Source organism: Aegilops tauschii, chromosome 4, assembly GCF_002575655.3.
Source record: "Aegilops tauschii subsp. strangulata cultivar AL8/78 chromosome 4, Aet v6.0, whole genome shotgun sequence".
Taxonomy (NCBI): domain Eukaryota; kingdom Viridiplantae; phylum Streptophyta; class Magnoliopsida; order Poales; family Poaceae; genus Aegilops; species Aegilops tauschii.
In genome coordinates, this window is record NC_053038.3 from 205,316,668 (window position 1) to 205,338,794 (window position 22,127).

Sequence of the window (22,127 nt, forward strand, 5' to 3'; positions counted from 1 at the left end):
AATCACTCAAACCAAACCACGCCTACGAGCATAGCATAGCAGTATAAGCATAACATAGAAGTAACTCCCAGGGTTTGAATAAAAAGGACAATAGGTTCTACCATCATCAACTACTTCCCAAAACCTTCATGTTAAACAGTTCCTACTCATCTAATGTTTGAGGGTTGAAACTAATGCATAAAAACTGGGTAATAAAGGATATGATCAAAGTGTTACTTGCCTTGCTGACGATCTGAAAACCCTAGTGACTCGTAGTAGCACGCTTCGTACTCCGGAAATTATATCACAAACAAACAATAGCATACATAAGAACTCAAGCATATATGCAAGGGTAAAACTCAGATGAGAAAGTCCAAACTGAAAATACAAGAGAGGAGCTTCGATTTGCAAAAAGAATCAATCAAATCGGAGCTACGAAACTCAAACTACGATCAAGTTGGTTAACAGGAAAGAGGGGTTCGCGACGAAGATTTTGGCGTTCGTTTCCCTGGATTTGGATCAACAGTTAAAAAGTTGCGAGGGTTTGAAGATCAGGGGCTAATTTGCGATAAAAATAATCGCGGATAGATCCCTGGCTGAAAATAAAATAAAAAGAAAAGCGCTAACGAACGAACTGTCGGCGTTCTGGGAACGGGGGTCCCCGGACTTGCCTGCCTGCGGCCCACGGCGTGGCTGTGCTAGTAGGCCTGTACGGCCCATCTTCATCAACAAGGCATTCCAGACCCTCGCGAGGGGCCAAGCCTCGCGAGGCGGGCGACACAAGACCTCCTCAGGAGCGGCCTCACCAGGTTGGCTCGTGAGGGGCGGAGAGATCAAGGCAAGGCAAACCTCGCGAGGTTCTCATGACGTGAGCCATGACGATCAAGATCAGGCAGGCGCCAGCGCGCGCAGCGTCCTTGTTTCCTCTTTGGTGCTAAGGAGGCAAGCGCAGGCGTGGAGTATCGAGGCGTCAAGCAAAGGTTTCCATATGAGTGCAACGAGACCAAGACCAGTAGGACGACAAGACGGAGGTCACCATGGAGCCCATGGCGGCGTCACCACCAGAGCCTTTTACAGGCGAAAACCGCTTTTGTCAGGATAAGCTGTACTGGTTGTCCCCTTTCAAATTGGCCGTTGTTGGCTCCCTTCCCGCTCAATATTTGGGGAGAGGACCAGGGCCTATATAAGTAGAACTAGCCACCACCGTAGGCCATAACTCATTCAGAGGCATCTCATCTGATCCTTAGCCACACACCAAGCACAAGAACACCTCAACCTTAGGAGGCTGTTCTTCCCCTTGTACTGTTCATCATCGGCCCAAGAGGCAATCCACCACCACCACACTGGAGTAGGGTATTACACCACAATGGTGGCCCGAACCAGTATAAATCTTGTGTCTCTTGTGTTAAGAGTTCGTTGAGTTCGTCCGCGAGATCTTAGCAAGCTAGGCCGTGGATCGGTAGGAGGGAAAGAACTTCGCACGCACCCCAGAGTTCGAACCTCAAGGGTTTTGCCGGAACCCGTGATCCGACACGAACGTTCGCTATCAGAGACAAACGAACAAAAGCATTTGCGAACAGAAACGTTCGAGTGAAAGTTCGCTAAATAGGCCTGACAGGAAAAACCGAGAAAAACCAAGAAAAATCCTAACCCTAAAATAAAAACCGATCTAGATCGAAAACCAAAAAAAAACCGTAAACGAACCAGCGAACTGGGGCGGTTTTTACCGGTTCACGACGAAAACCGGCGGGTTGGCGGCGGCAGGATCCGGCGCACAGCGCGGCGGCGAGGCAGCTCCGGCGGCGGCGCGGTGGGGTGGCGGCATCGGCGGCACGCAGCGGCGGCAGTGGGCTGCGGCGAGCAATGGTAGTAGCGGCGGCGCGGCTCGGCGGCGGTGGTGAGGCGGCGCGGCTCGGCGGCGGTGGTGAGGCGGCGCGGCTCAGGGTGGAGGAGAGGCGGCGGGGCGGCGGCTATATAAAGGCTAGGGGGAGTGGGTGCGTGGCTTGGGGAGGGGCCGGCGCGGGGTGGAGTCCGGCTTGGACTCCTCCTCGGCGTCCGTGCCACGCACGGCGGCGGTGGGAGGAAGCTAGCGCGCGGGAGTGGGCCGGCTGGGTTTCGGCCCAGTCGGTCCGGGAAACTTTTTTTAAATAAAATTCCCCCGAAGAAAAATTGTAATAAAATATAAAAAAATTCTAAAAATGCCAAAAACAATTTTTACCGGCTAAATAAAATATTTAAAACTAAGTGAACATTTTTTGGCCTAATAATGCAATTTTCAAAAATGCATATTTTTCTAATTCAAATAAAATAGCAAATAAAATCCAAATAAAATATTTATTTGATTTTAAATTTTTCCTCCAATATTCCTCTCTCTTTGAAGAAGTCATATTATCTTCTCTCTTTTATTTTTTATATTAGAAATATTTGGAGAGAAAAATATTAAAACCAAATTGATCCTCTTTTCAAATTTGAGGAAATTGAAATATGAAAATTTGTGAAATCCCCAACTCTCTCCTTGGGTCCTTGAGTTGCTTAGGATTTCTAGGATCACAACCAAAATGGAAATAAAATACGATATGCATATGATGACCTATGTATAACAGCCAAATTGAAAATTGGGATCTTACAAACCTACCCCCCTTAAGATGAATCTCGCCCTCGAGATTCAGGTTGGCTAGAAAATAGGTCTGGGTGGTCTTTCCGTAGATCTTCTTCTCGTTCCAGGTGGCTTCATCCTCGGATGGTGGCTCCACTGAACTTTGCAAAACTTGATAACCTTGCTGCGGGTAACTCGGCTGGCAAACTCGAGAATCTTGACGGGTTTCTCCTCATAGGTCAGATCACTCTCCAACTGAACTACTTCCAGGGGCACTGTATCTCTTAGAGTAATATCGACCATCTCAGCATGGCACTTCTTCAACTGGGAGACGTGAAACACATCATGAACTCCTGACAATTCTTCGGGTAACTCCAGCTTGTAGGCCACTTCTCTCGTACGCTCCAAAACTCGATATGGTCCTACAATTCTCGGGGCTAACTTTCCCTTAACTCCAAATCGTTTAACTACTCGGAGTGGTGACACATGAAGATATGCTCGGTCCCCAATCTCATAAACTACCTCCTTGCGTTTAGTGTCTGCATAACTCTTCTGCCTGGACCGAGCTACCTTCAATCTATCTGGAATCAACTTGACCTTCTCTTCAGACTCTTTAATTAAATCCGGTCCAAACAATTGACGGTCTCCAACTTCATCCCACATCAACGTTGTCCTGCACCTTCGCCCGTACAAAGCTTCGAAAGGTGCCATCTTCAAACTAGCATGATAACTGTTGTTGTATGAGAACTCTGCGTAAGGCAAATTATCATCCCAACTGGATCCATAATCTAGCGCTCAAGCTCTCAACATGTCCTCCAAAAATATGATTGACTCTCTCGGTCTGTCCATCTGTCTGCGGATGAAAGGCTGTACTGAACTCTAGCCTAGTACCCAAAGTCTGGTGCAGCTGATTCCAAAACTTCGAGGTAAATTGTGTCCCTTTATCTGATACGATGGTCCTCGGAACTCCATGCAGACATACGATCCTGTTCATATATATCTTGGCCAACTTCGTGCTTGTATACGTGGTTTTCACTAGGATAAAGTGAGCCACTTTGGTCAAGTGATCAACTACTACCCAGATGGAATCATATCCCGACCGTGTCCTGGGTAATCCGGTGATGAAATCCATGCCAAGCTTGTCCCACTTCCATTTGGGTATCGGCATAGACTGTAATAATTCGGCTAGCTTCTAATGTTCTGCCTTCACTCTCTGACATACATCACATACGGCTACATACTCGGAAATATCCTTCTTCATCCCTGTCCACCAAAAATGCTCCTTCAAATCCAAGTACATCTTGGTGTTTCCGGGGTGAATCGAGTATGGTGAGTCATGAGCTTCCTGAAGTATTAACTTCTTGATCTCCGCATTATTGGGCACATATACACGATCCTCAAACCACAAAGTTTTGTGCTCATCCTCACGGAAACCCTTGGCTTTTCCTTTGCTCATCCTCTCCTTTATCTCAGCAATCTCCTTATCATCCTTTTGAGCTTCTCGAATCTTTCCCAATAATGTAGACTGAACCTCCATTGCTGCAACAAAACCTCTTGGAACTATCTCCAAACGAAGTTCCTTGAGATCGTCGACTAACTCCTGCGGCAATCCTCCGCTTACGAGGGTATTGACATAACTCTTCCGGCTCAAAGCGTCTGCTATGACATTGGCCTTTCATGGATGATAATGCAACTTCATATGATAATCCTTTATAAGCTCCAACAATCTCCTCTGCCTGAGATTCAGCTCCTTCTGCGTGAAGATGTACTTCTAAGTCTTGTGATCCATGTACACATCACAACGGTTTCCAATAAGAAAATGTCTCCAGGTCTTGAGCTCATGTACTACGGCTGCTAACTCCAAATCATGCGTGGCATAATTCAACTCATGAGGTCAAAGCTGTCGTGAGGCATAAGAAACAACTCTTCATCTTGCATAAGTACTCCTCCAAGTCCTTGGTGAGAAGCATCGCAATACACTTGGAAATCCTTGCGTATGTTCGAAAGAATTAGTACTGGGGCTGTAACCAATCGCTTCTTCAACTCGTGAAAACTGGCCTCACATTCTTTGGTCCACTTAAACTTGGTGTCCTTCTTCAATAACTCTGTCATGGGCTTCGCAATCTTGGAAAAAATCTCAATGAATCTCCAGTAATATCCCGCGAGTCCAAGAAAACTGCGGATCTCTCCTACTGAGGTGGTTGCCAACCAATCAGTGACTAACTGAACCTTGGTAGGGTCTACTGCTATACCTTCTCCTGATATAACATGTCCAAGGAATCCAACTTCCTTCAACCAAAACTCGCATTTGCTGAACTTGTCATATAACTGATGTTCCCTGAGTTTCTCGAGAACTAAACGCAAATGCTCCTTGTGCTCCTAGTAGTTCCTCTGGAAATACATCCGGGTAATCCTTTACTATAGGCACTTCCTCCTGAACAACTCCTGAGAGGGAATTCACTTGGGTTCTCCTTGGCGCATGCCTGGATACATAATTGATCCTTTTTCCCTCAGGGGTGGTGAGAAGTATCGACTTACTAGCACAGTCAATGTTTCCACCATACTTCGATAGCCAATCCATGCCTAGTATTATATCCAATCCTTGTGACTCCAAAATTATTAGGTCTGAGGGGAAAACATGGCTACCAATGGTTAAGGGTAACCGATCACACCATCGGCTGGCCATATACTCTGCTCCTGGCGAGCTTAATAACATGGGTGACCTAAGGTCTAGGGTTGGCAACCTAAACTTGTCCACAAATCCCCTTGATATGTATGAATGCGATGCACTAGTATCGAGAAGAACAAGAGCGGTAAACGACTTAACCAAAAACTTACCAATCACTGCGTGAGGCTGATCTTCAACTTCCTCCACGTTGATGTGGTTCACCTGACCTCTGGTGAAGGGGTTGGGCTTCTTCCCAGAGCTTCCATTTCCATTGCCATTCTTCAACTCAGAACAATCGTTGGCATAGGGCCCAGTCTTCCCGCACTTGTAACAGCTGACATGACTCAGATCCTTCTTAGCGGGTGTTGCTAGGTTGGAACGGTTCTGGTTGCTGCTTGCTCCATTCCCATTTCCATTCTTGGGGCCACTATGGTTATGTGAACTTCCTCCATTGTGAGTGTGGCCTCCATGGTTATGGTGGGTGTGTCCTCCCGAGTTCGGGGTAAAACGAGGCTTCTACTGAGCTCCAGTGTTATACTTCCCTTGTCCATACTTCCTTTTGTGGCTCTCTATCTGCTGCTGCTTCCCTTCAATCATAAGAGCCCTGTCTACCAAATCCTGGCAATTAGCAAATGTTGCTACCATCAACTGCATACTCAGCTCATCATTCAGCCCTTCATAAACTTCTCCTGCTTCGCGGCATCTGTGGCCACATCATCCGGGGCATAACGAGCTAACTTGCTGAACACATCCACGTACTGCCCCTCAGTATGATTTCCTTGGCGTAAGTTGCGAAACTCACGCTTCTTCATGCTCATAGCTTCAGTTGAGACGTGTGTAGTACGGAAAGCTTGCTGAAACTGATCCCAAGTGACATTGGCTTTAGGAAAAGTGGCTGTGTAATTCTCCCACCATGAGGCTGCGGGTCCATCCAGTTGGTGTGCGGCGAAGCACACCTTCTCAGCATATGTGCAACCTGCGGTGCTCAGCTCCCTTCCAATCCTGCGGATCCAATCATCTCTCGGTGCTACTGGAAAACACCGGCGGATTTAACCTCAGAAAACGGGCTAAGTTGTCAACTGGAGGTGGGGGCGGTGGGTTGTTGTTGTTGTTGTTGCCTTGGTTCTGAACTAGTATCTACATCAAGGCATTCTGCTGTTGGATCAACTGAGTGAGCTCCGGTGGGAAGACAAATCCGGGGTCACGTCTCGGAGGCATCTGATGGGTTTTAGAGGGAAGAGATTAGAATAGAATGAGGTCTAAGGAGAAATCACTACCCATATGCACATGAGACAAACACATTCATATCACACCACTCAATTCAAACAAGGGCATGCAAATGATCTAAGTACCGTTACAAAATACTCGGACTACTACTATATACATGGGGGAATACTACTAATAATATGGTGGTCATCTAGAAATTTTGATTGGTGGAAGACTCCATGATATCCACTCCAGCTTTGTCTTTGTAATCATCATCACTACTGTCGGGGTCGGAGTCGGTGTCATCGATGATGATGTAGTCTTCAGAACGGATGTCCTCCTCAGGTGCGGGATCTCCCATGAATACTCCTAGCTTCTTCTTCAGGTCTTTATTCTTCTCCAGTAACACTATGATTTCCTCCTCATATCCATTGCGTGTAGACTTGAGTGCCTCTTCAAGCTCCATGTTCCTGGTCATCACCTTCTTCAGATCTATCATGCTGGCGCACATTCGGTTCACCTGGCGGCGAATGTGCTGGTTTAACTCCTGGATAAAGGCTAAAAGAGGTCACCTCCGTTGAATTTCTCGCACAAGACTCGATCTCCTCCGTTGAATTTCTCGCACTACATGGTGTTTGAGAAACGGATGACTGAAACATAGTCTTTCAGAAGCATTAACTCTTTCGACGGGTAAACCGTACCACCTACATCCCCTACATCTGCTAGTTTACCACTAAAAGAGGTCACACAACATACTCAACTATTCCAGAGCCCATAATGGCTTGTGGATGCACACGGAAGTTTCTAGCATGAATAATCTTATGATCCCTTTGAGCCTGGGTGGCGAACCATAGGATGATCACATGGATTCCCCGGGATCTCCTTGGACAACATTGGATTCCCCAGGTGCCCACAAACAATCCACCCAGGTGAGTATTAACGTAGCCACCTTAAATAAACCCTTAGTTCATAATAATCTCTGACATCTGTCATGAATCACTCAAACCAAACCACGTCTACGAGTGTAGCATAGCAGTATAAGCATAACGTAGAAGTAACTCCCAGGGTTTGAATAAAAAGGACAATAGGTTCTACCATCATCAACTACTTCCCAAAACCTTCATGTTAAACAGTTCCTACTCATGCAATGTTTGAGGGTCGAAACTAATGCATAAAAACTGGGTAATAAATGATATGATGAAAGTGTTACTTGCCTTGCTGACGATCTGAAAACCCTAGTGACTCGTAGTAGCACGCTTCGCACTCCAGAAATTATATCGCAAACAAACAATAGCATACATAAGCACTCAAGCATAGATGCAAGGTTAAAACTCATTTGAGAAAGTCCAAACAGAAAATACAAGAGAGGAGCTTCAATTTGCAAACAGAATCAATCAAATCGGAGCTACGAAACTCAAACTACGATGAAAAGAAGTTCGAATTCAAATATGCTTGAAACCAAATTTTAAATTGTCAAAATCATGTTCAAGTTGGTTAACAGGAACGAGGGGTTCTCGACGAAGATTTTGGCGCTGGTTTCACTGAATTTGGATCAACGGTTAAAAAGTTGCGAGGGTTTGAAGATCAGGGGCTAATCTGTGATAAAAATAATCGCGGATAGGTCCCTGGCCGAAAAATAAAATAAAAAGAAAAGCGCTAACGAACGAATGTTCGCTATCAGAGACAAACGAACGAAAACGGTCACGAACAGAGACGTTCGAGTGAACGTTCGCTAAATAGGTCGGACCGGAAAAACTGAGAAAAACCGAGAAAAACCCTAACCCTAAAATAAAAACCGATTTAGATCGAAAATCGAAAAAACCCATAAACGAACCGGCGAACCTTGGCGGTTTTTACCGGTTCATGACGAAAACCGGCGGGTCGGCGGTGGCGGGATCCGGCGCACGGCGCGTCGGCGGGGCGGCTCCAGCGATGGCGCGGTGGGATGGCGGCGTCGGCGGCACGCGGCGGCGCGGCGGCGGCAGCGGGCAGCAGCGGCAACGGGCGGCGCGGAGCAACGGTAGTGGCGGCGGCGTGGCTCGGCGGCGACGGTGAGGCAGCGCGGCTCGGCGGCGGCGGTGAGGCGGCGCGGCTCGGCGGCGGTGGTGAGGCGCTTGGCGGCGGTGGTGAGGCGGCGCGGCTCGGGGTGGAGGACAGGCGGCGGGGCGGCGGCTATATAAAGGCTAGGGGGAGGGCGTGCCCGGCTTGGGGAGGGGGCGGCGGCGGGAGGAAGGTGGCGCGCGGGAGTGGGCCGGCTGGGTTTCGGCCCAGTCGGTCCGGGAAACTTTTTTTAAAATATATTTCCGCCGAAGAAAAATCCTAATAAAATATAAAAAATTTCTAAAAATGCCAAAAACAATTTTCACCGTCTAAATAAAATATTTAGAACAAAATGAACATTTTTGGGCCTAATAATGCAATTTTCAAAAATGCTTATTTTTTAATTCAAATAAAATAGCAAATAAAATCTAAAGAAAATATTTATTTGATTTTAAAATTTTTCCTCCAATATTCCTCTCTCTTTGAAGAAGTCCTATTATCTTCTCTCTTTTATTTTTTATATTAGAAATATTTAGAGAGAAAAATATTAAAAACAAATTGATCCTCTTTTCAAATTTGAGAAAATTCAAATATGAAAATTTATGAAATCCCCAACTCTCTCCTTGGGTCCTTGAGTTGCTTAGGATTTCTAGGATCACAACCAAAATGCAAATGAAATATGATATGCATATGATGACCTATGTATAACATCCAAATTGAAAATTGGGATGTTACAGCACACAATCATGGGAATCATGCAATGTATGGATGCAGCAAAATCTCCTAATATGTATGGAAACTATTGGGGTCTCCTCGTGAGCATTAATGAAAACATCACATGGAGAATATTGATAACATCCAAAGCAAAGCATATTTTGTTCTATTGATCATGGCATGGTATAGTAGATGAATTGCGCAAATCATGTAAAGTAAGCATGGCAATATCATCGCATGGAAAACAAAAGCCAATGACCATCATCTCGTCATCTATGCCATAAGTGCGAATGGGATTTATTTTAATGGGGCATGCATAGTTACTATGTTGAGATTGAAATGATGCAATATGGGAGATCTCACTCATAGCATATGACAAGTTCAAAGGGTTGTCGAACATGACGTGACCAAAAGAATTTTCACATGATATCTTATGGGGCATAACATCACAACTAGGCAACTTGACATGCTCATCATCATATTCATCATAAATTGGTAAGTCATGACATGAGGAGGTCGCACTCGCATGAAGCATGGTAATAGGTGTGTCAACATCATGCAAGCAATCATTGGTAAGATAGTCCACCAGTGGGACCAGAGCATCACCTTCACCTATTTTACCTTTCTCAATCCGCTCATGTGGTGTCAGTGTGGTGGCAAAGACCAAACGGTGGTCATCTTCATCTTGATGGAACCATGTGGGGGGGTGCATCATAGTGAACCATGGCCATCGTCATGTCCAAAGGAAGGACAAAGTTGTCGAGGATCGACGCGTCATCACATGTGGGACCTAAAACGAAATGATAAGACACAGTAGAGGTGGAGGTTAAGTTGTTAGAAATCGAAATGGCCTCACATGCCCTATCAACTACCTCACTCTCTCTTTGTGGTGGTGGCTCACTCCGTTCCTCAAGGTAGGTGCACTCAATGTCACATATGGTGGAGTCACTCAAATCACTCAGGTGGTGGTGGTGGCTCTCCTCACATGGGAATTGGGGCAACTCGTCATATATGGGGCTAGTGGTGAAGGCACTGTCACTCTCAATATGTTGGCATATGTCATCACTCTCCTCCGAGATCAAAGAGAAAGTCTCATGAGCGGTCTCGTAGCTTGACTGGGAGTATGAGTCCCATATGGGCACCGTCTTCATGTTGTAGAAGAGGTTTGTGCTTGTCGCCGTGGTCGAAGGGGATGGCCCTTGTTCGACCATCTTGTCGTCGTCTTGTGGTAGGAGGCCCATATGATGTGGCACCTCGTAGCTCGTCTCCATGACCGAAGGGAATTTCCCATGCTCGGACATCTTCCTTGAGGGGCTTCCGATGATGGAAGTGTTGCCCTCGCTTGTAGGTGGTCGCCTTGTTGTTGAATATGTCGATGTAGGGGAACTCATGGGAAGTAGGCAAAGATGTCGTGCGTCCAATGGCGAAGATGCCTTGATAACAGTTGGCGAAGATGCCGAAGTGGTGGTGGTAGTCGTAGCTCCGTCTTGTTGGTGCTCGTCTCGCGGTCTTATCTTGTGCTCATGAATTTGGCTGTAGCTTGATGTAGAGCTCTTTGGTACCTGTAGGTGTACACATCGTGAGCATCTTCATCTTGATGGTGTTGTAGTGCTTGAGCTCGATGGCGTTCCGAAGATTGGCTACTTGAGCGTCGCCGCCTTGAAGATTACGAAGGGGAAGAAGACTTGTAGTTGGCCACCATGTCTCGTACTTGATCCATGTGTTCATCCAACTTGGTGTCAAAGTAGTCCCTTTTCATTGCTTTGTTTTGGCGAATGTCGATGGCGAGTCGCTCAATGCCTTGCATTGCTCGTTGTAGTCCGAAGATGGACGTTTTGGTGATGTAGTTGTTCGCGCCGTCGTTGTCGTGGAAGACCGGAGATGTAATGCTTTGCCTATCCATCACAATACTCGAGGAAATGTGAGTGGAAGAATGGAAAGAACTAGACAAATGTACCTTATCCAATGTTGAAGATGGATCAATGATCACTCAATAATGTAACAAGGAAATAGCACAATTGGTACAGGATCTTGTCAATTCTCGCACCTACACAAGTAAAGCTTTTGGTGGAGCTCGGTGTGGATAGTAGCACAAAAATTTGATGCAAAATGTTAGCAAGAGTCAATAATGCTAGAAAAGATTCACAAATTCGCAAGTGAAACAAGTAGACCAATAGCAATGGGTGGCACACGGAAACACACACACGAATAGATAAATGGGGTCGTGCAACCAAGGAATGAGCACAAAATGTGGAATCCACGGAAAATGCTCGTGTTGCACAACTCTGGAGAGACGCTAGCACGATTGCTCAATAGGCGGATACGACACTTGTGCACAACATATAAGATGCAAAATATATCAACTTTCTATCCCAAGTATGCTATATATGTATGATGTTCCGGTGTTTCGCATACGATGATCCAAGATGATCAATATGGTAGTATGGTATGCAATGTGGCGATGCTATGGCTCTTGCTTACAAGCTTCTTTGCTCTCTCTTTTTGCTTAAAAGCTTATTCTCTTTTTTTTTGTTATGGCCACTTATGCGAAATGCACAAACCAAGATAGCTATTGTGTATATGCGGGAACAATCTTGTGACACAAGGGATGGTACTATGATACCAAGATGATACCAATATGATATGGTATGTACGCAATGGAAGGTGTAGATCGATGATCACTAATGTGCACAAGTAACGTTGCCGATAATACTCAATGGCTAGTCTCGATAGGCAAGTGACGCAAAATGGGCTAAAGGGTTAACAATGTAATGGATAGGGGAATATACAATGATGGGATACCACGATACAAAGATGATATAGAGGTTACCATTCTTGCATATGGTTAGGGTGCCAAATTGGTGAAGGTGGTCGATGTCGAATCCTTGTCGAAGTTGAGCGGCGGTGTTGTCGATGTCGAACCGTTCCTATTTAGCCGAAACACTATAGGAAACAGAAAAACCGCAGACTCAAAATCTCAAAGGAAAATGTCAAATGGTGGTAGAGGAATGCGTTGGTGGTTCCGGACTTAGCAATGAGGAAGTGGTGGTGGTGGTTGATGATGAAGCAACCATCCCTAAGTAGCCGAAACACCTTAGGAAACTCAAGTCACAACTGAAGAAACCATAAATGCTAAATGGAGCAAAATGGGTTAGGTTGCGGAAAGCTATGATGGTTTTGCGGATGATAGGGTGGATGGCCTAGGAAAGATGCCAAAATTCCAAAATTTTGATGGAGTCAAATGATGTTGGAACCTATCTAGAAGAATGGGGGTGTCAATAGCTACTCAACGAGCTAAAGAACGTCAAAATCGTACTTCAGGAGTGAAAGTTATGGCCAAAACGGTGTTTGTTGGTGGGCTGATTCTGGGTGGTGCGGGTGCCCCGGGGGCGGAGGTGCAGGCACCCGGGGTGGTCAGCAGGGTTGGGTGGAAAAAGTGGACAGGGGGTCCGGGTGCCCAAGGGTAAGTGGTGCGGGCACCCGGGGTGGTCAGCGGGGTTTGGTGAAACTTGCCGGGGGGTCCGGGTGCCCGGGGGTCACGGATTTGGGTGGAAATTTGTGGAAAATGGAAGAAATTGGTGGATTTCGTGGTGGGAAAGGTGGAGTTGGATTGGGGAAGGCTAGATCCACTTGAAACCAACCAAATCCATGGATCAAATCCAACAAGACATCGTCAAACCAACAAATCACAAAAAATAGGGGCTATTTTTGGTGGGGAATTTTCGAAATTGGGGAAGAACACAACAAAATTAGGCTAGAGAACAAGAAGGGGGCTCCAATTTCGTGAGAAACCATGGCTCATAATACGAGGATGTTGCAGGGTGGAACCCTTGATGGAGATCTTTCACGAATTGGAGGGGAAATCCCCAAGAACAAGAAGAACACAAAGGGGGGGGACAAGAGGAACAGTCAAATTGACTTGATCCAATCACACATGTGCTAGATCCAATCACACAAAGAGATATACAAAGCTCCAAATCCAAGACAAGAAGATACAAGAGGTAACTAGTTCATCCCAATCCTATGAGGAAAGAGGTCTTGATGATCCTATGATGGGGATCCTTCTCCAAGAGGAGGGCTTGATCTCCAAGAGGAGCTTCTCCAAGAGGAGGGCTTGATCTCCAAGAGGAGCTTCTCCAAGAGGAGGGCTTGATCTCCAAGAGGAGGAAGATGAGCAAAGCTCTCTCTGTCTATCAAATGCTTTGCTATCCTCTCTAATGAGCTAGGGGAACAGTACTTATAGTCTAGGGACGAAATGAGAGGAAAACAGGGGTACAACGGTCATTTAGCCCAAGATGCATGCAGGCACTTTCGGTGGAGTCCGGGCACCCGGAGTAAAGTGGTCTGGGCACCTGGGATCGTCGGGGAGTAGAAGACCGGGCACCCGGGGTTGAGGGCCGGGCACCCGGGGTGGCGCCTGGGAGGGGGCCGGGCACCCGGTGGTTGGGGTGCGGGCACCCGAGGTGGACAGAGGGGCCGCGCCCTTTGGGGCCGGGGGTCCGGGCACCCGGGGCATAGGAGGCCGGGCACCTAGGTGGTTCGAGGCCTCCGGTGTTCCACGTCTGGGAGTTCCTTCTTCTCCTTGGGGCTCCATGTGGACTTGGTGATCCCTCCATGGTTCCTCATGGTCTTATCCTTAGTACCTAAGAATGCACAATGTATATCCATTTGAGGTAGAACCCAACTCTCATGTGAATCTGAATGACGTTCAAGGAGGAAAGAGTTAACCTTGGTTTCAATGACGCGTCCGGGGACTCTTGCCATTGGTACTCTTCGTGCTTGCGGTGGTGACGGAACACCCATGGGGATGAACGAGGGATGCTCCACATCACCAGCTTTGGAAAGGCACTAGAGAGGATTGATGACATTGAGAAGACAATTGACACCAAGTTGGACGCCAAGTTCGATGAAGTACTCGCACATCTACCACAGCCACCACCCGCATCTGCTACACCATTGCAACAACATCAACAACCACCTCCACGTCATGATCCAGCAGGGCGAGCGCGGCGTGTTTCGCTTGAGCCAGGACAAACTTCTGGTGCCGCTGCTACTGATGTTGATGCTTCTGTAGCTCATGCTGCTACTGCAAAGGTGGATGACTATTACGAGGATAAGGTTGATCAAAATTAGAACAACGTGCAACCACCAGCACCACCAACACGAGGTCGACCTCATGCATATAATCGCAACAGTAGGGCTGTAGCACCACCTCAGGTACGAGATTATGACCATATTCCTAAACTAAAATTGAATATTCCACCGTTTGAGGGTAGATACATTCATGATGTATATCTTACTTGAGAGTTAGAAACTGAACAACGTTTCACATGCTTACAATATCCTGAAGATAGACGTGTTGCTGCTGCTGTTTGTGAATTCACTAGTTTTGCTTCTGTTTGGTGGTTTGGACATTGTAGATTATATCAAGATAATATCCCTAATAGCTTTGAAAACTGCTATGCGTACTCATTGGGTTCCACCATATTATCAACATGAATTACTTCAAAAACTGCAGCGTTTGAGGCAAGGAAAAAATTCTATAGAGGAGTATTATCAGGAATTACAAACTGGCATGATTAGATGTGGTATCGTTGAGGACAATGAAGCTATGCTTGCATGTTTTATTGGTGGATTAAATAGAGAGATTCAAACCGTTTTAGATTATAAGGACTATAACAATATCACTCAGTTACTCCATCTTGCTTGCAAAGCTGAACGTGAAGTGCAGGATCGACAGGCATTGGCGCGGACTAATTTTTCTGCAGGTCGATCTTCATCATGGACACCGCGTGCATCTTCTACTTCCACACGTTTGCTACACTGGTACCTCTGTCAGTGCCAACTCTAGCCATGATACAAGCAGGTACTACCACCACTATCTGCCAAAAGCACACCGACTGGGCCTGCATAGAGCTCTTCTTCATCCATGGCATCAATAGGGCACACACATGACATTATTTGTCGTCGTTGTAAGGGTAGAGGTCATTATGCGAGAGAATTAAAATCTCGGCGTGTTATGATTGCTAGTGAGGATGGTGGGTATGAGCTCGCTAGTGACTATGATGAATAGACGCTGGCTCTTATTACAAGTGAAAACACGGTGGAGATGATTCTGATCATGAGACGCAATACATGGCTGCTGAAGATGCTGACATGTATGCAAGTTTAGTTGCTCAACGTGTTTTGAGTGTGCAGGTCACACAAGCTGAGCAAAATCAGAGGCATGATTTGTTCCATACAAAGGGAGTTGTGAAGGAACGTTCTGTTCGCGTCATCATGGATGGAGGGAGCTGCAACAACTTGGCTAGCATGAAGATGGTGGTGAAGCTATGTCTCACCACAAGACCACATGCACATCCTTACTACATCCAATGGTTCGACAACAACGGCAAGGTTAAGGTAACATGTACTATTCATGTGCATTTTAGTATCTGTCATGGAATTGTCACGGCAGACGTCCTAGTGTCAGGACTTAGTCGCGAGGCCAACGCATCTATGTGGTAGCTTGAGAGGGGTTGAGCGGAATCGAGAGACGCAACACAAGACAAGGATTTAGACAGCTTCGGGCCCCGGGAAACATCATCCGGTAACAACCTACATGCTGTTTGAGGCTAGGTCTCATTCTGATCACGGGAGAGTCGCCGGCGAACCGGCTTTCGGTGTCTAGCCCTAGAGATTGTTCCTTGTCCCTCTTGGGGAGCCCTTCCCATCCTTATATAAGTTAGAGGGGCGGGTTACATGTGGAGTCCTAGTAGGACTAGAACTAACTTATTCTCTATTACAAGTCGGATACAAGTACGGGTCTTGCTTCCTTGTAAAGGAAATATTCTTCATGCCTTCCGTCTTAAGTCGGCCCACAACAACATGAGCCGGCCTTCTGGGCCTTGGGCCTAGTCTTCTGCCTGACCCGCCGTTAGGGCCATCCGTGAGTCGCCAGGCTCGAGTCGCCACTCCGGCTGGTTACCAATGAAAACGCCAAGCCCGGCCAGGTCATACTTCCGACCGGGTCATACCGCGGGGTATATCCCCGACATTAGCCCCCAGTTTAATTTGGATTTATCCATGTTAAACTAATCTGCAATATAAAAACAAGAACGAACTTGACAGGTTGTGCTCCGGGTTAAATATTCTTGTAAGCCGGCACCTGATCATCTTAAAATCCTTGTCATTTCTTTCTTGATACATGTCCATGAACTCATAGCAAATCTCCTTTAATAGATATGTTCAAACTTTGTGAATGCAAAAAATCCAGATACTTCTTTTGAGAAATCCGGGTCAATAGGCCAGCTTCAGAGTCAATTTGCTGGCATTGGTCTCTTGTAGAGAAATATTGTAAGAAACAATCCACTTGAATTGGTTTCCAAAGCACCGGCTTTAAAAGATATTGGTCTTGAAATACTCATCTGACTTTCAGCCGGCTTGAAGAGGTAAAACTTGCCGGTTTATCATAACCAAAATTGCCGGCTTGTAAATATTGATAGTTCCGGGTCATAACCGTTACTGACGCCGGGTCATAATTATTGGTGACACCGGATCATGATTGGTGCAAACACCAGGTCAACTTGATCTTCTCAAAACTGAGAATGAGAAGATTTTTCCCCCTTATATGTATATCACCTGTAGCCCCCAAGTCTTAAGAGGAGAACATAGTGATAACTTAAGACTTGCTTCAATATAAGTGTTGCAACCCTGAAGAAACCCGGGTTATTCATCTCAATCATTATTCATAAACTGAATATTCCACATATATAGCCCCCAAGTGCCGGGTTGTCATGCTTGCAGCAACCTGGGACTTGTAATTGCCTTATGCTCATAAAGACTTCAACCAGTGTAGCCCCCAAGGGCCGGGTCATTATGCAATAATGAGCCGGGACTTTGTAAATATGATCATGTAAACTTGACCATCAACGTGTAGCCCCCAAGGGCCGGGTCAGTAAGATATTACCGAGCTGGGACTTTGTATATGATTCTTTGATAATAACAACATATGATGTAATCTCCACCATGGGGCTTGAACCCACGTCCACAAGGTTAAGAGCTTTGTACTCTACCAACTGAGTAGTGGATCTTTCAATATAATGGATTAAAGCTTGTGTACCTTGAATTTTCGACAGGAGCAATTGGTAGCCCCCAAGGGCCGGCTCATTGCAATGTGATGAGTCGGGTCTTCAATAAGTTGAGCAAAAAAAAAGTCTTTACATTAGCCCGCAAGTGCCATGGTGCATGCTGGCAGTGACATGGGACTTGCATATTTGATGTGATCTCAATTTAAATAATGTAGCCCCCAAGTGTCGGGTCGTAAGCCTGCAGCGACTCGGGACTATTCTTTCCATTGTAGAATAAATCATATCCATTGATAAAATAATAGCCATTGCGCCAAAACGACTTTGAATACCTCATCTGTTGATAAGTCAATCCGGAGTTTAAATACCCGGCGGATCTTGGCCGATGGCAATTTAATACGCCTCCATTGTAAGCCGGAATTTGTACAACCCGGCGGCTTATAGCCTTTGAGAAAATCAAGAATTGATAACCCTTTTGAAACACCAATTTCAATCTTTGATGATGGGCTTGAACTTAATCATTTATGTAAGTCATAGCTCTGTAAATCCTGCACAGAGTTTAAACAACATATGCCTGGCGACTTAACGTCAAAAGCCAGGGCGGGTAACCACCCAAATGTAGTCTTATCCTGCACACAAGTAGATCACAAGACCCCTTGGCGGTTTACCGCAGGGCGGGTCATAATATCTCACATATAACCGCTATGATATTTAATTTGTACTGCCGGTTTACATGACCTGTGCAGTAAGGGTGATAACCCAATCCTTAGAAGTCAATGCTTCCACATAGATGATGATTGTCATAAGCTGGCGATTTATCATCGAAAATCAAGCCGGGTTAAATAGCAATCACTCATATACACTTTAGATATGATCAAAAGAGCTTCAAACAAAATCCAAAAATTGTTTGCAAAAAGAGACTTCAAATTTTTTTGAGGCTTCTGATTCGAATACAATCAGAAAACCGTCCCAAAGGGGTTAAGCTAAGATTCTAATACGATCATATAGCCCCCAGTGGCTTTGGCGTTGCCGATCAAGAGGGTATCGACAGCTATGTTCTCTTTGATTCGAATACGACCTATGTTTGAACAGGAAGCCCCCAAATGACCTTGAAAGTTGTTTAATGACGCTGATTCGAATACGATCCACGTCGGTTCCCAAAACGGGTTGAGCTATGATTCGAATACGATCAACAAGGCCCCTAGTGAGCTCGGCAGTGTGCCGATCAAGAGGGTACCGACAGTGTGATATCCTGGCTTATTAGGGATGATAGACTACTCATATCAATAAGGAATTCCTTCTTTTCCGGGAGCCCATTCGGAAAGAACTCCAAAGTTAAGCGTGCTCAGCTTGGAGTAGTTTCAGGATGGGTGACCGACCGGGAAGTTGCTCCCGGGTGTGCACGAGTGAGGACAAAGTGCGCAGAAAAGACTAGTATTGATCTGTGAGGACAGTCTAGATCCCGCCAGGAGTAACGACCACCGGCGGGTGTGTCCGGGGCGTTACAAGTTGGTATCAGAGCCGACCCTCTCGGTTACACGGATGTTTGCGGATAGGTGTGCAGTCATGTTGTTCATGACGTTTGTGACCCGTCGTGGCACACGGCATGGCACATGTACCGGACTGGATGCACAGACGTATGTGCCAAGAGGGAACGTTCCTGTGGCCCGACGAGGACGTCGGTTCCTCTGAGTGGGGGTGTATGTGATATCCTGGCTTATTAGGGATGATAGACTACTCATATCAATAAGGAATTCCTTCTTTTCCGGGAGCCCATTCGGAAAGAACTCCAAAGTTAAGCGTGCTCAGCTTGGAGTAGTTTCAGGATGGGTGACCGACCGGGAAGTTGCTCCCGGGTGTGCACGAGTGAGGACAAAGTGCGCAGAAAAGACTAGTATTGATCTGTGAGGACAGTCTAGATCCCGCCAGGAGTAACGACCACCGGCGGGTGTGTCCGGGGCGTTACAGACAGCTATGTTCTCTTTGGTTCGAATACGACCTATGTTTGAACAGGAAGCCCCCTAGTGATCATGAGAATATTTAACGACTCTGATTGGAATACGATCAGGGTCACACCAAAAGGGTTAAGCTAAATTCGAATACGATCAGCTTCCAATGATCATTAAAGCAGGGTACCTTATGTTTGGGTTGTGCTTTGTAACAGACTCTTTTTGGTCCCTTTAATTTTTCCTGAGAACTCGAACTTTGCGAGAGATAAATTCTTTTTGAACCGGAAAAGACCGGATATCGAGAGTTTCAAAGCTTCATGATAAATAAATTTACCTTAAACCGGATTTGAGAGCTTCAATGCTTTATGGGAGATGTCCAGTCCCTTGAGCCGGATCTAAACCGGAATCCCTCTGTTTAAACTGGAGATTTTCTGACGGCCTTTAAACCTTTCATCAATACGCCAGTAGCCTCCAGCCCCCGAGTCTCAAGACGGCTCGAGGAGTTGTCTTTGAGATTCTCTCTATTGACCATAGCATAAGGTGTACATCGCAATGTGAATCCGCGGACGGTTGAGGTGACTGTGGCGGGTTATAAATGATCCCGTATGAGCCGTGTCAGCAACTCGGCCAATGGTTCCTTCCAACTGGATGTTTTGAAGTTAACCAAACTGTGGTGGCGGCTTGTGCGCATGCCTATTGATCCGTCTAGTACCAACAGCGGCTGATAACACGTGATAATTTTCCTCCAAGTTGTCGGAAGAAAACCGGGCTTCCCAAGCAGTGACTTGCTCATATTCGATAATCCGCTCACGCAGACAGGTGCAGTCCGGGTGTGTCGATGTAGACCAGGTCGCAATAGACAGATGGAAAAGACGACCGCCGTGTCCGGCAGCTCAAACAGATGAACCGGCTGCGGCGCTGTAAACCGGCGCGAGCGAATCAACCATGTTTGTTTTGACATAGTGAACAAATTTTCTGCATCAACAATAACGCAGACCAAGGCAAAGATAAACTGCTCTTTGACAAAAAATACTATGTGTTAAGAACAAACTTGGATGAATATCACCTGATTCACCCGGACAACAGATGAGTCGGCCACGGCGCTATAAGCTGGTGCAGACGGGCGAGTTGTCCTCTTTGTTGTAAGCCGGCGTGATCGCGAGAGACGGCCACGGCGTTGTAAGACGGCGCGGTCGTGAGAGACGGCCACGGCGTTGTAAGCCGGTGCGGGAGTCCGTTGAGTAACGACGACCACCGGCGACTTAATATAACCCCGGTGGCTCAAAGCGGCAAGGGCGGCTCAATGCGGCTTCGGCAGGTTGACGTAGATTAAGCTGCACGGGCGGCGACTTGCGCACACCTGTTCCATCAGTAAGCGGGCATAGACGCCGGTGCGTGATGGTGCTGACACACACTTCATAGGCACAACATGGCACCACCCTTGGCTGGACATAAAAAATAAACAGACCAAAGTAATTGTTTTTTGATGAAAACAATATGTTTAATAAAATAAACTTGGATGGATATCACCTGATCTGTCTGGATGATAGACGGAGTCATACATTCCGTCCGTAGATCATCTCCAGTAATTTCAACAGTGATTCATCCGCGCTCTCTTTTTATTGCAATGAGGTATTCGTGGTAGCAGCCCCTGGGCGTTGCCGTCTCAAGCAGCAACAGTGGCGATTTAAGATATACTCAAGATCGCGGCGACTTGCGGCGCGGCCGGTGATGGATTCTCTCAGCATAGGTCAGGTGTTTCGTGGAGTAGCAGCAGGACAACTCGAGGCGCGGCTCAGCAGTGATCACGGGCGGCTTAAGGCCGGAACACACTGCGGCTACAGCGGCTCAGCAGTGGATATGGACAGCCGGAACGTGCTGCGGCAACGGTGGCTCAGGGCGCCCACAATTTTGGCAATGGTTCAATATCTAGCACCATGTTGACTTGATGCGATAGCTTGATGGATCAGCGGATGCAGTACTCGCCAATCATTGAAGGATTTACAAACTATAGTACTCTAGTAGTACTGCCTCCACGTACGCATGGGAGCACTAATTGGAATATGTAGCAGTACTTAGATGAACTCTTTCCTTGGCTCATGCGAAGGGAATCACACAAGCACCACAAATTGATTCCTTGGGATTTGTAGCATGTCCAATCAGCAAGAGAGATTTACGGTGGAAGCCGTTTCGGCGATTGTGAGATCTGATGGCCTTTGCAGCAAAAGTTAATACGTTTCGAGGGCAGCTCAGCCAGGTCGCGATAGCAGCCGGTGACTCAAGGCAGCCAGGGCCGGATCATGGAGACGCCGGCAAGGCGGTTCGCGGAGGCGCAGCGACCCCTAGCAGCGGCGGGTCAGCCCAAGTGAGACCGGGTAAAATCGAGGTCATAGCCACTTTGATATAGAATCACGGGCGTTGGAGGACGAGGCGCCTCAAGGTGAGGTCGGAAGCGCTGACGGTGAAGGAGTCCGAGTTGTCGTCTGCTCCGTTTCCACGTAATCTTCTCAGGTAGACCCAATCGGGTAGTTTTCCTTAGGCAGCAGTTTCGATTGCTACTGTCCGCATGTGCAAACAAAGATGTCATATGAGTATACTGAAGGAAATATGCCCTAAAGGCAATAATAAAGTTATTATTTATTTCCTTATATCATGATAAATGTTTATTATTCCTGCTAGAATTGTATTAATCGGAAACATAATACTTGTGTGAATACATAGACAAACAGAGTGTCACTAGTATGCCTCTACTTGACTAGCTCGTTGATCAAAGATGGTTATGTTTCCTAGCCATAGACATGAGTTGTCATTTGATTAACGGGATCACATCATTAGGAGAATGATGTGATTGACTTGACCCATTCCGTTAGCTTAGCACTCGATCGTTTAGTATGTTGCTATTGCTTTTT